This window comes from Neofelis nebulosa, chromosome X (assembly GCF_028018385.1).
Source record: "Neofelis nebulosa isolate mNeoNeb1 chromosome X, mNeoNeb1.pri, whole genome shotgun sequence".
NCBI classification, from domain to species: domain Eukaryota; kingdom Metazoa; phylum Chordata; class Mammalia; order Carnivora; family Felidae; genus Neofelis; species Neofelis nebulosa.
In genome coordinates this window covers 38,979,938-38,995,768 of record NC_080800.1, presented here as the reverse complement: position 1 = coordinate 38,995,768, position 15,831 = coordinate 38,979,938, and the positions used below count along the sequence as shown (strand labels likewise).

Here is a 15,831-nt window from a genome sequence, read left to right as displayed (position 1 = left end):
TCAATGCCATATGTCTACATTAGAAATGCACAAACAAAAAGTTAGTGGAGAATCAACCTGCAGTATTAAATTTTATATTGCATAGCATGTTCATAATATTCTTGGGTCTTTTTTTTTTTTTTTCATTTTAAAGAATTCCTTTCTGTTCCACTGATTTGAGGGGGAGAATAGATGACTTTCATTAGATTGTAAAAAAAAAAAAAATGGCTTTGGCTTAACTGGAATCAGTGTTTTGAAGCCATTTTAGTCTTGTCTTTGTACTGTGTATAAAATGAATACAGAAATCTGCTCAGAATGATGAGTCCAAAAAATCTATAACTTTAAAGGGCTCAATCTATTTTTTTTCATGTTTATTTATCATTGAGAGAGAGAGAGACAGAGTGCGGGCAGGGGAGGGGCAGAGAGAGAGGGAGATACAGAATCTGAGGCAGGCTCCAGGCTCTGAGCTGTCAGCACAGAGCCCGGTGCAGGGCTCGAACCCAAGAAATGCGAGATCATGACCTGAGCTGAAGTCGGACGCTGAACTGACTGAGCCACCACCCCCCCTCGCCCCTGATCTATTTCAATGCAGTTACTGAAGGATCAGTTTGATGTGTGACAGAGCCTTCAATAGCATCAATTTTGAAGTAACTGCATGGTGAGCATTTGCTGTTAGCCAAATAAGCATTTGGGGAACTTGGTGATAAGAATAAAATCTTGATCCGAGTGAGAGGACACTATCAGAGCCCAGTTAAAGTGTCTGTCTGCTGAAGAGCCAGATAATGGTTCCACTGGGCAACTGGGAATTAGACCTCAGAGCAAAATGAGGGGGTGAAAGACACCCTCGAGGCGAAGGGTGCAACTGAATGAGTGGCCGCAGGTGGTTGATGAATGACCGCGAGGGCGTGAAGAGAACTGAATTGATTCCGAGACACTCCCAGGTGTAGACCTCCATCCACACGTGACCATGGGGTCACAGTCTTTCTGCTTACTTAAGTCCTCACTTGGTGGCCGCCACTCTTTCACGCATTTCACCAGGATCAGGCAGTGACCTAGAAATGCTAGAGGCACCCGGAAGTTTTTAGGACAGGGAAAAGAGTTTCACAAGTACAGAGAGTCAGTATCACGAAGCGATCTTTCCCAAAATTAAGAGTGCTCTTGTGGTGATGAGCCCCGAGTGACGTATAGAACTGGTGAGTTGCTATATTGGTGCTATACCCGAAACTGATAGAACACGCGTACGTGTACGTTGATTATCCTGGAATGTTTTCTTTTTTTTTTTTTTTTAATTTTTTTTTTTAACGTTTATTTATTTTTGAGACAGAGAGAGACAGAGCATGAACGAGGGAGGGGCAGAGAGAGAGGGAGACACAGAACCGGAAGCAGGCTCCAGGCTCCGAGCCATCAGCCCAGAGCCCGACGCGGGGCTCGAACTCACGGACCGCGAGATCGTGACCTGAACTGAAGTCGGACCCTTAACCGACTGAGCCACCCAGGCGCCCCTCCTGGAATGTTTTCAATAAATAAATAAATAAAAAGACCAAAAAAAAAAAAAAAAAGAACTAAACCAAAATAGAAAAAAGATGAATCCCGGAAGGTCTTTCTACTCCACCAGACTTTCTGGATTCACGTGTCTGTGATGGAAGATACTTCTTTTTTTTTTTTTTTTTTTTTTTTTTTTTTTTTTCTTTTTGGGACAGAGAGAGACAGAGCATGAACGGGGGAGGGGCAGAGAGAGAGGGAGACACAGAATCGGAAACAGGCTCCAGGCTCCGAGCCGTCAGCCCAGAGCCCGACACGGGGCTCGAACTCACGGACCGCGAGATCGTGACCTGGCTGAAGTCGGACGCTTAACCGACTGCGCCACCCAGGCGCCCCGGAAGATACTTCTTACAACGAAGGACTCGACCAAAAAAGCAAGTGAGCAATGAATGATGGGGCTCACGTTGGGTGCTGAGGACTCCTAGTGGGTCCGGATGTCTGTCACCAGTGCCTCCTCGTAGGACCTGTTCGGCCTAGCTTGACTCTTACATTCTGGAACCTGCTCACTTCTTCTCTGCCCTGGACTTGCATGCATGCTGCCCCTCTACTTGGGATGATTTCCCCCAAGTCATGGGCCTCTTCCTTCTCATCCTTCAGGTCACGGCAACAAGCTGTCCTGAGTACTCAACCCGGACAGTTCACCACTCATAATGATATACTTGTTTGTCTGTTTACTTATTGGTTCCTTTTCCCCCTCAATGGTGACTGGCTTCATTTCCTGGGGCTGCCATAACCAAGTACCACAGGCTGGATGACATAAGCAAAGAAAGTTCATTGTCTCATGCTTCTGGAGGCCAGAAGTCTAAACTCAAGGTGTTGTTGGTGTTGGTGCCTTCTGGGGGCCGTGAGGGAGAGTGTGTTCCAGGCCTGTCTCCTTGCCCTTGTAAGACGACCTTCTTCTCCATGTGTCTTCACGTTGTCTTCCCACTATGGGTGTCTGTGTCCAAAGGTCCCGTTTTCATGTGGACACCAGTCCTACTGGGTCAGGGCTGACACCAATGACTCCGTTTTTGTTTTTTTAATGTTTATTTTTGAGAAAGAGAGAGAGAGAGAGAATGAGCGGGGAAGGGGCAGAGAAAGAGGGAGACACAGAATCTGAAGCAGACTCCGGGCTCCGAGCTGTCAGCACAGAGCCCGACGCAGGGCTCGAACCCATGAACTGTGAGATCATGACCTGAGCCAAAGTCAGATGCTCAACCAACAGAGCCACCCAGGCGCCCCACTAGTGACTCCATTTTAACTTGATGATCTCTGTGAAGACCCTATCTCCAAATATAGTCACATTCTGAGGAGCTGGGGGTTTGGACTCCAACACGTGAACGGGGAAGGGGCACAATTCAGCCCAGAACAACAGGAATTATGCAGTTTTCTCATTATTCGCTGTACGGCTGCTCAGCACCTAGAACAGGATCTGGCACATCATAGCCCCCCAACTAATGTTAGTTGAGTGAATGAATGACCTATTCTCAGCTGTTTAAGAAATGAGTTCTTTTGTGGGGCTGGTACCGACTCCCCTCTGCTGTGCTTTATGATTCTTGCATGCTGGGAAATTCTTGTATTACCTCACAGCCCTTAGCGGGTGTACTTACAACTTTATACCAATTCTGTGTCTTTCCTGGAAAGACTTAAACTAACTTACTGGAATACACAAAATACAAGATGACAAGGTTCTTAAGCGGAACAATTACATGTCACATAGATTCATACCCTTGTTTACAGAGGTGAACATAGGTTGTCTCCAAGCTTTCTGGTTTACATGGTTCATAGGGTCCATCAGATAAAAACAGGTCAACTGCTCGGGACAAGAGCAACTGTCATTGGTTGTTCTTGTCAAGAATGGATAAGAATCTCTCCAGGGTGTTCCCCTGAAGGAGGCACTGCCTGTCATGACAAACACATACTGACAACAGATTTTTCCATCAGACACACCAAGAGGTCCACGAGACTGCTTGTTTCTCTTTTTTGACTTCTTAAAAGTATTTTTGACTTCATTTTAATGTATTGACAATTTCTGATTATAGAAGAGTGCGTGCTCGCTGAAGAAAATGTGAAACCGACAGGTAAGCCAAAAAAAAAGATGTTATAAATCATCTGAAATCCCAGCATCTAGGAAAAAAGCATTGTTAACATTCCGGTATGTGCTTTTCCTGTCTTATGTTATGCATGAATGTAATTTTTAACAAAAAGTTCAAACTGCATGTTATTTTTCAATCTGTTTTTAATTAAACTATATATCATGCACATTTTCCCATGTCATTAAATATTCTTTAAAAAATACATTTAATGGCTTCTAGGTATTTCATTAGATAAAGGCATTTATTTATTGAGCCAATCCTTTATTAGAGAATAGTGAGTTGGTTTCCAAGATTGGCCATTATAAGAAATGAGGCTGTGGATGTACTTACAGATAAATCATTGGAGAAATGTATAATTATTTCCTTAAGGACAAATTCCCAGAAGCCCAATGGTCCATATACACACACACACACACACACACACACATATATATATGTGTGTGTGTGTGTGTGTGTGTGTATACGTGTATATATATACGTATATATATATACATGTATATATACACGTGTACATATATACGTGTATATATACGTCTATATATGTATATATATGTGTGTGTATATATACATATATATGTATATACACATATATATGTATACACACACACATATATATACATATATATACATATATATGTATATATATATACACACATATATACATATATATATATGTATATGTATATCTGACCACTTTTCTACACAGAATGTTATAAAATTTACACTCTTGTCAGCTGTATTTGGGAGTACCAGGGGTGGCACACTTCACCAAACTTAGTGTGTTGTAATTTTATTTCAGCCTTGTCAGTTGACTACACAAAAGGTGATGTATACCTTGTGGTTATTTTGATTTGCACTCTGTTGTTAAAGAAGCTACACTTTTGCTAAAAATAAAGCGACTGGCTCTGCAATTTGGTGAATTACATTTTCCTGGCCTTTGCCAATTCCAACATTACTTTTTTCTCTGACTTGTGAAAGCTCTTTATGGTGTCTCTTTTTATTTTTCTGCTTCATATGTGGTCATGATGTTTTCCCAATTTTGTTTGTGCTCTTCCACCAGAGGGGTACATTAGGCTTGAATTTATAATATGTATTGTTGTTGCTTTTAGGTATTAATATTTTTATAGAGTGAAAGATACCAGTGTTTTCTTCTTGTGATGTTGCTTTCAGTGTTATGATTTGAAAAGCCTACTGCACTCCAGAATTACATAAATGTGTATCTATATTCTCTTCTGGAATAGTTTGTGCTTTTTTTTCCCCCTAAAAATTTACATTTTTTTTAGCCCAGCTGAAATCTATTCTGGAATGTAACGAAGTTAAATGAATTTTTCCACAAATATTTAGTCAAGTTCTATAAAAATATGGTTTTTAAATGAGACAGCTATCATATGCTAAATTCTTAAACATTCCCGTGTCTGTTCTGGACTTTCTATTTTTGTTACCTTGAATTGTTTGGCTAGTCCTGCATCCACACCACATTGTTCAAATTATTGCGGCTTTATAATATATTTCAACATTTGGCTTCAAGTCCCTTCTCATTTTTCTTTAAAAATTTTTCTTGGTTATTCTTGCCTGTTTATCCTTCTGGATAAACTTGAAAAGCCTTTGGTCAAGTTGCAAGAATGTGAAGTTGGTGTTGGATTAGATTAGAAATGTATCACATTTGTAAAGCAAACTGGGAAGAATTAACACTTTAGTAATAATGGGTTTTCCTATCCAGAAATACAGGGTGCTTCTGCATTGTATTCTAAACTCTTCTTTTAAGTCCATTTTTGTTTTCTTTTCTTTTTTATTTTACGAAAGTTTATTTTATTTATTTTTGAGAGAGGGAGAGCATGAGCAGGGGAGGGACAGAGAGAGAGAGGGAGAGAGAGAATCCCAAGCAGGCTCTAAGCTCTGAGCTGTGGCACAGAGCCTGACGCGGGGTTCAAACTCACAGACTGAGATCATGACCTGAGCCGAAGCTGGACGCCCAACCGACTGAGCCACCCAGGCGCCCCTGTTTTCTTTACACAGTGTTGCACATTTCTTGTTAAGATCATTTGTAAATAGGTTATATTTTTTGTTCATTTTGTGAATGAAATAATATTTATTTTTTAATATGTGAAAGTTATCGATACTTGTAAATTTGTGTTGTTGCCCATCACTTCCTAGTAGTGACAACCTTTTCGTGGATGATTTTCTTGAAGTTTCAAGAAAAAAATTCAAGGGGCGCCTGGGTGGCGCAGTCGGTTAAGCGTCCGACTTCAGCCAGGTCACGATCTCGCGGTCCGTGAGTTCGAGCCCCGCGTCAGGCTCTGGGCTGATGGCTCGGAGCCTGGAGCCTGTTTCCGATTCTGTGTCTCCCTCTCTCTCTGCCCCTCCCCCGTTCATGCTCTGTCTCTCTCTGTCCCAAAAATAAAATAAAAAATGTTGAAAAAAAAAAATTTTAAAAAGAAAAAAATTCAAAATGGCATTACTTCTATTCTCTCTCCAGTGTTTATGCCTCTCATTTCTTTTCTTGTTTCCTTATGTGGTTTGGGACTTACAACAAATGAAAAAGAATAGTGATGATGTGAAGCATCCTTATATTATTCCTCTCTTCAATTGAAAAGCCTGTCAGAATGACGTAAATCGTTGGTTTGCAAAATATGCTATTTATCATGTTGGCAAATTTTTCTTCTAGTCCCAGTTTACTACACATATTTGTAATGCATGGTATTTAATTTTATCACTGATTAATTAATTTGGGATGTCTGTTGAATTTTTTTCTCTTCTCCCTTGATGTGATAAATTATGTGAATCGATTTTTAAATATTAAATAACTCTTGCATTCCTAGTATAAATTTGTTTCTATTGTGGTGTACTATTCTTTTCTTTTCACGCTGGATTCGGTTAATGAATGCAATGTTTAGGATTTTTGTTTGTACATATTTGCTGGACTATTTAATAAGCTTTGTCTCTGAGTGTTTAATCTTTATCAGGTTTTAACATCGTGGTTTTGCTAGCTTCGTAAAATGAGTTGGAAACTTTCCATTGCTTTCTCTACTTTGGAATTATTTAAATAGCATTGGAATATTATAAAAATGAAAATAACTCAATAATTCATTTTTGACAAGGTTTGTGATTTCTTCCACAGTCTATTTCTGGTCTACTCCAGTCTATTTCATTTCTATTTCTGGTCTATTCCAGTGTCTTACTTCTTCTTGAACCAGTTCATAAAGCACTTTCTCAGAAAAGTGTTTCTGGAACATTAATGTACACACAGTTCTCCTAGGGATCTCCTTGGTGTCTAGATTCTGATCCGTTAGAACTAAACCATAAGAGACTCTTAAATGCGGAGAACAAACTGAGAGTTGCTGGTGAGGTGCTGGGTGAGGGGATGGGCTAAATGTGTGATGGGCATTAAGGAGGGCACTTGTTGGGATGAGCAGTGGGTGTTATATGTGATGAACCACTAAATTCTACTCCTAAAACCAATACCACACTACATGTTAACTAACTTGAATTTAAATGAAAGAAAAAACCAAAAAGAACTACACCATGTATCCTACTCTCTAGTGAGTCACCCTAATTCACAGAAAGCTAGTAGAATGTCATAGACTCTGGGTCTGGAGTTCTCTCTTGTCCAGCAAGAGAGCAGACGCAGGATTAAAATGCAAGAGAGGCTGATGTCCAGGAGGAGACAAGAGCCCCAGGTAAGGGTCCTTGCTCCGTTTTTATTAGGATCAGAGGGCCTGCATACATGATGGACATGCACAAGGAGACAATGAAATCGTGAACATTAACTCATGGGTGTGGGGGAAAGGGGGTTTTGAAGATACGCGGTGTCAGGGGTTTGGGTCGATACAAAACAAAATCCTGGCACCGGGAGGATGGTTGTTTACAGCAGACATGAGACACCACATCTGTTTGTCTAAACTTGCCTAGGGGACAAGAAAGGCAGAGCATGCTACCTCAGGGTCAACAAGGCACCTTTCTTTTGCTAATTAGCTCTGCTCTGGGCAACTTTGCCCTGCCGTGGACTGTAGCCCTCTGTGTTCCTGTTTTTGTCCTTCCTTCCTGTGAAAGTGGCTTTCTGCTATTGTACTAAGTTGGGAGATGCTTCCGCCCTGTTTACCTAATCTTGTTTACCTAATCTTGGATGCGTTCATCCTGTAACTTTCTATGTCTTTATGTCTTGTTAACCCATCGGTGCAAACTCAGGAATTTCTAAGCTTATTCCCCACAGTTGCCCCTTTTTGTTTTTCTTGGTTCTTCCAGTCTTGTGTTTGAGGACCGTCATGACCAGCTCCTGGTCCTTCTTTTGCTTTTGGATGGTTTGGAGGCTGATGGTCTGTGGAGTGGTTTCAGGATGAGGAGTCCATGAAGAGGCATCCTCCATCTTGAAAAAGGGGGTGGGGGTGGTGGCTACTCATTCAGAGTCATTCTCTGGATGTCCTGGTTCATTGGAAGATATCCTGGGGGTCTCCACCATGCCATGGTACAGCTTCCCCAACTGAGAGAGAATCCACAGAGGTCTGGAATCTGAAAGAACACAAGCATATTCTCGACCCCGGGTGTGATGTTTAGTGGGCCCAGTCTGTGTGGACCCCCATTCAGGGATTTTGTATAGCGTCCTAGCTTGAGAGGGTTTATCTGATTTTGAAGAATGTCACTCAGCAGCAGGTAGTCCTTGAGGATTAAGATTTAAAAACTTAAGAGTAATCATAGCACAATTCAGAAGGAGCTGAAGTCGTCACGCAGACAGTCAGGAGTATCTCCCCCTTTTTGTTTTTTTTAACATATTGTGCTCATTTTGGAGCGTATTATGTGCTCATTTTACAATTGCTTGGCCTTGTGGATTATAAGGAATGGGCAATTCCAACCAAGGCTTAAGTAAAACAACTTAAAAAGGGCATTGTGTCCTGTTTTACCCTTTTGGTGAAATTATATTTATTTATAATTAATAAATATATGTATATGTTCATACATAAATATATGTGTATATTTATTTTTAATATATGTATGTATTTATTTATTTATAAATATATGTGTGTATTTATTTACTTATTTATTTATTACCTGTAACAAAAATGTATTTTCATTTTTTGTATCTTTCTTTCTTACGTATCTCTTACTTTTTTATAGACGAAGTTACTTATTTCCATTAGCTTTGATTACATTTAGCAGAATGTTAACTTTTAGAAACCTTAGTCTCCCTTGAAAACTAAGTAGTAAGCAATTATGAACTGTCTGTTACATCAGAAATTTTTTAGGTGGCAGACTTATGAATCTATTAAGCATAGAGCATGGTTTTTTTTTTTTAATGGGTTTAAATATTCTTAGTTTTTGTGGGTTTTTTGCCATAAGAAGTCAGAAGCATAAACCTATGTTTAGCAAGCAAAGCTGCAGCATCCCGTTTGATTTGGAAGAGGCCTAAATGTCTGACGAACTTAATTCAATGTGTCATTTAAGCAAAACGTTCAAGTTTTAGGTTACCAAAGACCCTGAAAGCTATTTTAACAATTATGCCTGAAAACTATGAGACGGACTCAGTTCACCATTCCTTTAAGTCGTCCTCTTGCTGACAAATTGGAACAGAGATAACATGAGTTTATGTGACCTTTAGTAAACCTTAGTAGAATGAAGTTTTATTATTTAATTTTAATAATTCAAAAGACATGTCTACCTTAATTAGATTTCAACTGTGTCCCCTTAAAAGTTTACCACTGTTGGGGCGCCTGGGTGGCTCAGTCGGTTGAGCGTCTGACCTCGGCCCGGGTCAGGATCTCACTCACGGTCCTTGAGTTCGAGCCCCGCGTCAGGCTCTGTGCTGACAGCTCGGAGCCTGGAGCCTGCTTCGGATTCTGTCTCTCTCTCTCTCTCTCTCTCTCTCGGCCCCTCCCAGCGCATGCTCACACTCTGTCTCTGTCAATAATAAAGAAACTTAAAAATTTTTTTTTTTTGGAAAAAAAAAAGTTTACCACTGTCAATTTTTTTCTGGTGGAAACAGCGAGGAAATCTGAAGCAGGCGGCATAAGTCTAAGGGGGTGTTTTTTGCTTTCTGACAGGTGGGGAGGAAGGGAAGGCAGAAAAGGTGAGGTGCCGCCACCAAGAGGCCCGAAGGCAGATAAAGGCGCAGAGGACAGAGAAAGAGTTCACGTGGTCCTAAAGCCTGTCGGCTCAGAGAGATGAGCAAGATAGCGATTTTTGTTGTGTTTTGTATTATTTGGTTTTCCACTAGTGGGATCTGGGCAGTCCGTATCTGGCCAGAGAAGACAGGGAAGTTCCCTGAGACAAAAGGAGTTTCGGCAGCTGCTTGAGAATATTCCTTGAAATCTCCATCCCGAGGTAGACCCTTAGCCAGAGACAGTTGGCGCTAATCATCATCGTTCTTAAGCCGGGAAATGAATGAGGGAGAAGCCCCCACATACGGTTAGAGTAACCGGAGGGTATCGGGGGGGAAACAGTGAGAAAGTTAGAGTGCCTGTATTAGGGATGGCCTGTGGAAGATCCACTGCACTATTTCAGTGCATTGTTTTATTGTCAATGACTGGAAGCTGGGCTCGCTGCCTTGGTTGGGAATATTGCCCTGTGCTGGACAGTCGTTCAAAAGACGCCGGAACATCAGCGTCAAAGTGTTGCTTAGCACAAGCCACGCAAGCAGCCCGAAACCCTTGGGCATAGATAGCGTGTTGGGCCGGGGTCAAAACGATGTTCGTAAGGGAGCCCCAGTCCCAGGCCCACGTGGAATGAGTGCCACAAGTATTTTCTAAAATGCCGATTGCACAAGGGCTGTGCTGGGCATACAGCTGAACTGATTCTTGCCATTCCTTTACTATTGGAAAGAGCAGGCCTTCATGGACATATTGCCTACTTTGCCTGACAATGGGAAACCGCTGGAATTTACCGGCCTTATGAGCTTCCTTCACGTACTTTTGCATTGGGGTAAGGACCTTATCGGAACCGGTCAGTGAGGTTTTTAGAGGCTCAATATCGTCCCATCTTTTTGAGGGAGGGGGAGGTGCGGGCTGTAAAGGCACCGAAGGCACAGGCTGACTAAAAAAAGCTCAGGGTTTTCCTCTTCTTTTGGGTAATTTTACATCTTTATATACATCCTCTGAACTCAAGGGGAGAGGGGCAGTGTGGACAAGGGACCAAGTGAGGACCACCTCAGGGGGGACATTAGCCCCCTCAGAATGCCCAGCTTTAGATGTTTTCCCTACTTGTTCCCAAACGTCAAGATCACAAGTTCCCTGTTTGGGGAACCAAGGGCAGTGTTGCTGGGTACTCATTAATAATGTAAGGAGTGGGGCACCTGGGTGGCTCAGTCGGTTAAGCGTCCGACTTCAGCTCAGGTCACGATCTCACAGTTCGTGAGTTCGAGCCCCGCATCGGGCTCTGGGCTGATGGCTCAGAGCCTGGAGCCTGCTTCCGATTCTATGTCTCCCTCTATCTCTGCCCCTCCCCCGTTCATGCTCTGTCTCTCTCTGTCTCAAAAATAAATAAACGTTAAAAAAAAATTTTTTAAAAATCTGTAAAAAAAATAATAATGTAAGGAGTGCTTTCTGATTGAGGATAATGTTGGCCACCTTTTCCAATGACTATAAAATACGAATGTGTCGTTCCTGTTTGGGGGATAGGGAGTCTCCCATGATAAATCTCTCAAAAGTTCTGCGGCAGCGAATACTAATATAGTTTCGCTTATCTCTTACCTCGTCAGGAAGAGATTGTAATCTGGTGCCTTTTTCTTGGAGCTCTTTAGTCGCTCCATGGCGTCCTGCAGTCCTTGAGTCGCACCGCCTCCTGGCCATGTCGGCCTGTAGTGCTCTGGGTTCCAATCCCGCCGGCGTCACCATCTGTCGTAGACTCTGGGTCTGGAATTCTCTCTTGTCCAGCAAGAGCGCGGACGCGGGATTAAAATACAAGAGAGGCTGATGTCCAGGAGGAGACAAGAGCCCCAGGTAAGGGTCCTTGCTCCGTTTTTATTAGGATCAGAAGGCCTGCATGCATGATGGACGTGCACAAGGAGACAATGAAATCGTGAACATTAACTCATGGGTGTGGGGGAAAGGGGGTTTTGAAGATACGCGGTGTCAGGGGTTTGGGTCGATACAAAACAAAATCCTGGCACCGGGAGGATGGTTGTTTACAGCAGACATGAGACACCACATCTGTTTGTCTAAACTTGCCTAGGGGACAAGAAAGGCAGAGCATGCTACCTCAGGGTCAACAAGGCACCTTTCTTTTGCTAATTAGCTCTGCTCTGGGCAACTTTGTCCTGCGTGGACTGTAGCCCCCTGTGTTCCTGTTTTTGTCCTTCCTTCCTGTGAAAGTGGCTTTCTGCTATTGTACTAAGTTGGGAGATGCTTCCGCCCTGAATGCCTAATCTTGTTTACCTCATCTTGGATGCTTTCATCCTGAGATTTCCTATTCCTATGCCTTTGCCCTGTTTACCTAATCTTGTTTACCTAATCTTGGATGCGTTCATCCTGTGACTTTCTATGTCTTTATGCCTTGTTAACCCATTGGCGCAAGCTCAGGGAATTCCTAAACGTATTCCCCACAGTAGAATATCTAAGGAAATGGAGAGCACTAATGTCTTGTTCTCCAGAAGCAGACCCTCCCTAACATGAGGGCTCAAATTTGTGCCCTCAAAATTTGATTTCTTTAAAACGTGTTCCCAGGAGAAACTGGCAAGAGCGTTGGGGCAGACAAGAGGGAAGAAGGGGAAGAAGCTGAGGAAGGGTGTGAGGTCGAGTGACGTCCCAACCTGAACCTGATCCTACAGGGGGCTCTGGAGGAGAAATTACAACTCAGAGTCTGTCCTGACCCGGGGCAAAGGAACTGTCCTACACCCACCAGTCATTGGCCAAAGGGGGGTGTAGGGGTCTGGGTGCGGGTGATGTAAACTCCCTGGTACTTCCTGCTCTAATGTCTTCCCAAAAAGTGTTGCAGAAGTTGGGAGAGGGGGCACACACTGTTATAAGGGATCCCGGGGATCTGAGCAGAGTAATGAATGGGGGGATTCTGTATGATTCTATATGAACAGGGGGAATTCTATATCCCTCAAGTAATCTTCCCCAGACATTTTCTTTTTATTTCAGACAAACATTAAATGAAAAATAGAGCAACAGAGGGTTTGAGATTGCGCTCTGATAAGTTCTGACAGTCAGCCTTTGTATGTTGGAATACTTTTGCAGACGGTCGATCACCCGGGAGTAGGGTTGACATCCATTTGCAAAAAGCTGGGAATCACTTAATAAGGGTATATGACTGAATAGGGAGCCATATTACCTCTGCTTTAAGGTGAGACAGGGGCACACCATGGGCCAGGCCAAGATCCTCCTAGAAAATTGTTTTTCATTTACTACAGTACATAGACACATAGGAAATAGAAACCCAAACTCTATTTCATATGCAGCAGCAAAAATATCTTTGGTCTGGAATTTTTCAAGGCTCTGAACATTAAAGATATCTCAGTAAATGACCCCAATTATTTCCAAACGTACAAGATAACTACATAAAATAACGCATATGGACATTTAACCTATATACTAGTTTGTAATTCGAGGAAGGTCTACCAAAACATCTTTAATTTTAGAAAAGCTTATCGGCTGCCTCTCTTCCTTCATGTAATTATTAGCTAGAGTTTCAGTAATCTGTCCAAACCAATATCTGTGTGTAAGAAAATGTCTGTTATTCTCATCTCCATAGTAGGAGGGCAAAAATCAGCTTGTCCCAAAGTAGTATTGGTTCCTTAACAAACACATTACTCATTTTCACTGTGACAGATTGTATTTTTCAGAGATGGTAAGTCCATGTATATATATATTTTTTTCCCATCCTTCATGCCCTTCTTATAACACGACGTGGACACTTCTCCACTGAAAGGCAGTGTCTGTATTCTCTCCCTTAAACCTGGGTGAACCACTGTAACTGCCTCAATCAGTAGGATGTGGCAAAAGTGATGCTGTGTGACTGCGAAGGCTCAGGTCGCCATAGGGAGCACAGCCCTTTTTTTTTTTTTGCTTACATTCACCCTTAAAACCCAGCCACCATGTTGTGAGGCTGTCCAGGCCATGCAGAGAGGCCACACGTGGGTGTTCCAGCTGCCGGTCCCAACTAAGCCTCAAGCCAACAGCCAGCATCAGCCTTAGACACGTGAGTGAATGAACCCTCAGGAAAATCTGGCCCTCAGCCTCTGAGCTGCCTCAGCTGAGGCTCTAAACACTGTGCAGGGTGTGGAGACGAGCTATCGCCATGCCATTCTGTCAGAATTCCTGACCCACTGTGGGAGACAATAAATGCTTACTGTTGTTTTGGAACACTAGGTTTGGGGTTCATTTGTTAACTTAGACATGCACCAGTAATCCGTATTTCCTCACTGATTTAAGACCTCATTGCCATATACTATACTTGTAAGTAAACACGGGTCTATTTATGAACCCTTTGATATTTCATTGATCCTTTTGGGAGTGTCTCTTGAGGAAAGTTTCCTTTTGTATCACTATATACATATACGCTATGGGAAAACCCAAACCCCCAAATCTCTGTAGCTGAATACAACAAAGACTTACTTCACATTTACCTGAATTCCACCTTGGGTTGGGCAACGCTCCAGACCAGTTGTCTTTCATGGAGAGATTCCGTGATACAGGCCGCTTCCACGGGCAATGTTGCAATCTTAGCACATGGCCTTCGGGTCACCAAAGTATGGGAAGAAAGAAGTGAAGAGTTGGTGCCCGAGGTCCTAAATGGCGTGACCCAGGGGTGACACCTTTTCTGCCTGTTGGCCAGAACCAGTCACATCATCCCATCAACAACGAGGAGGCTGACAAATGTAAGAGTACATGAATATTGGGTGAGCAGTAGGTGTTTTGGCCACACCCTTCATTAGTTATTGTTTATTTTCCCAGAAATGTCTCGGCAGTGCTCACACATATATTGTACCTGACACATTTTATTTATTTATTTATTTATTTATTTATTTATTTATTTTTTTAAATTTTTTTTAATGTTTATTTATTTTTGAGACAGAGAGAGACAGAGCATGAACAGGGGAGGGGCAGAGAGAGAGGGAGACACAGAATCCGAAACAGGCTCCAGGCTCCGAGCCATCAGCCCAGAGCCCGACGCGGGGCTCGAACTCACGGACCGCGAGATCGTGACCTGGCTGAAGTCGGACGCTTAACCGACCGAGACACCCAGGCGCCCCTACCTGACACATTTTAGAATCCGATCCATTACATTTTCGTGATCTTTTTGTGTTAGAGGGGAAGAAATAAACTAACACAAAGAGGGACCAGACTAGTTCCCTAATTTTTACTTGTTGCTCCATTCCTACCAACCAAGACTCTTTCGGTTCCTGATTAAATATTACTAACCATGATTTAATGTCTACTTCATTTAGCTTAGGCCACAACCAATGCCTGGCTGTAGATTCGAAAGTGGAGGGAAGGCCGATGGCATTTTCAAATTTCCTTGATGATTTCTCCCTAGAGTATTAGAGAATATAAGCCTGATCTGCGGTAAAATAACCATATAGGAAACATCGTTGCTCTGTAACTCAGGCCAAAGAACATTGGCCTGAAAGGCCTCCTCTTGAAGCAGAAAGCAGACATATCCCACGAAGGGAATGTCTACTAATTTAATAGTTCTGTGGTTTTATGGGAGGACAGAGTAAAATATAGCCCAATTAAAAATAGGATAAGATGTTGCGTTCGAAAGAAAAACAAATCTTCTCCAAAAAAACTTTGAGATAATTATATCATTTTAATTGAAATCTCTGCAAGAGACGAATTTTGCCAATTTTTTGTTCAGCTGATAGGTAATTCTCCTTGGAGGAGTGAAGAGAAAGCTGTGGTTTAATATGTGTATGTTCGTCATGTTTTGTATCTGTGTTTGCAAAAATACTCCCCCATGGCCTTGGAACGGGACGCTTCCAGTCTGTCTCAGGCCTGCCTTATGCGGTAAATCACAGGCATTATTTTGAGATTATATTGGGCTTGAATCTTCCTTCTTTTCTTGGTGTAGGCAACCGAGAGTCTAGTGGGCATTAGGAGAAGTGGGTATTAGGCCTTCTCCAGATTTCTAAATATTGATTATAACTCAGGCTGAGTTCAATTTGTGGCCCTTTCTCTTTTATATTTGCTCCTGAGAGGATCCAGTCCCCTGGCTCTATTGTTTTTTTAATTAAAAAAAAATATTTATTAATTTTTGAGAGAGAGAGAGAGCAGGGGAGGGGCAGAGAATCCCAAGCAGGTTTCACACT

At 42.3% G+C, this 15,831-nt stretch overlaps 1 protein-coding gene across 2 annotated transcripts in view; it reads left to right on the top strand.

Moving 5' to 3' along the window:
* The first annotated feature begins 3,429 nt into the window (after positions 1-3,429).
* The window catches only part of NDP (norrin cystine knot growth factor NDP), a 52,990-nt gene continuing 40,588 nt past the window's right edge, over positions 3,430-15,831 (top strand). The window contains exon 1 of one of the 2 annotated variants that reach the window (XM_058713127.1): positions 3,430-3,581. The gene's annotated coding sequence lies outside the window, so the exon portion shown is untranslated. Of the gene's footprint in view, positions 3,582-11,289; positions 11,522-15,831 lie in introns of those variants that run through there. The other variant, XM_058713126.1, reaches the window with a different exon arrangement.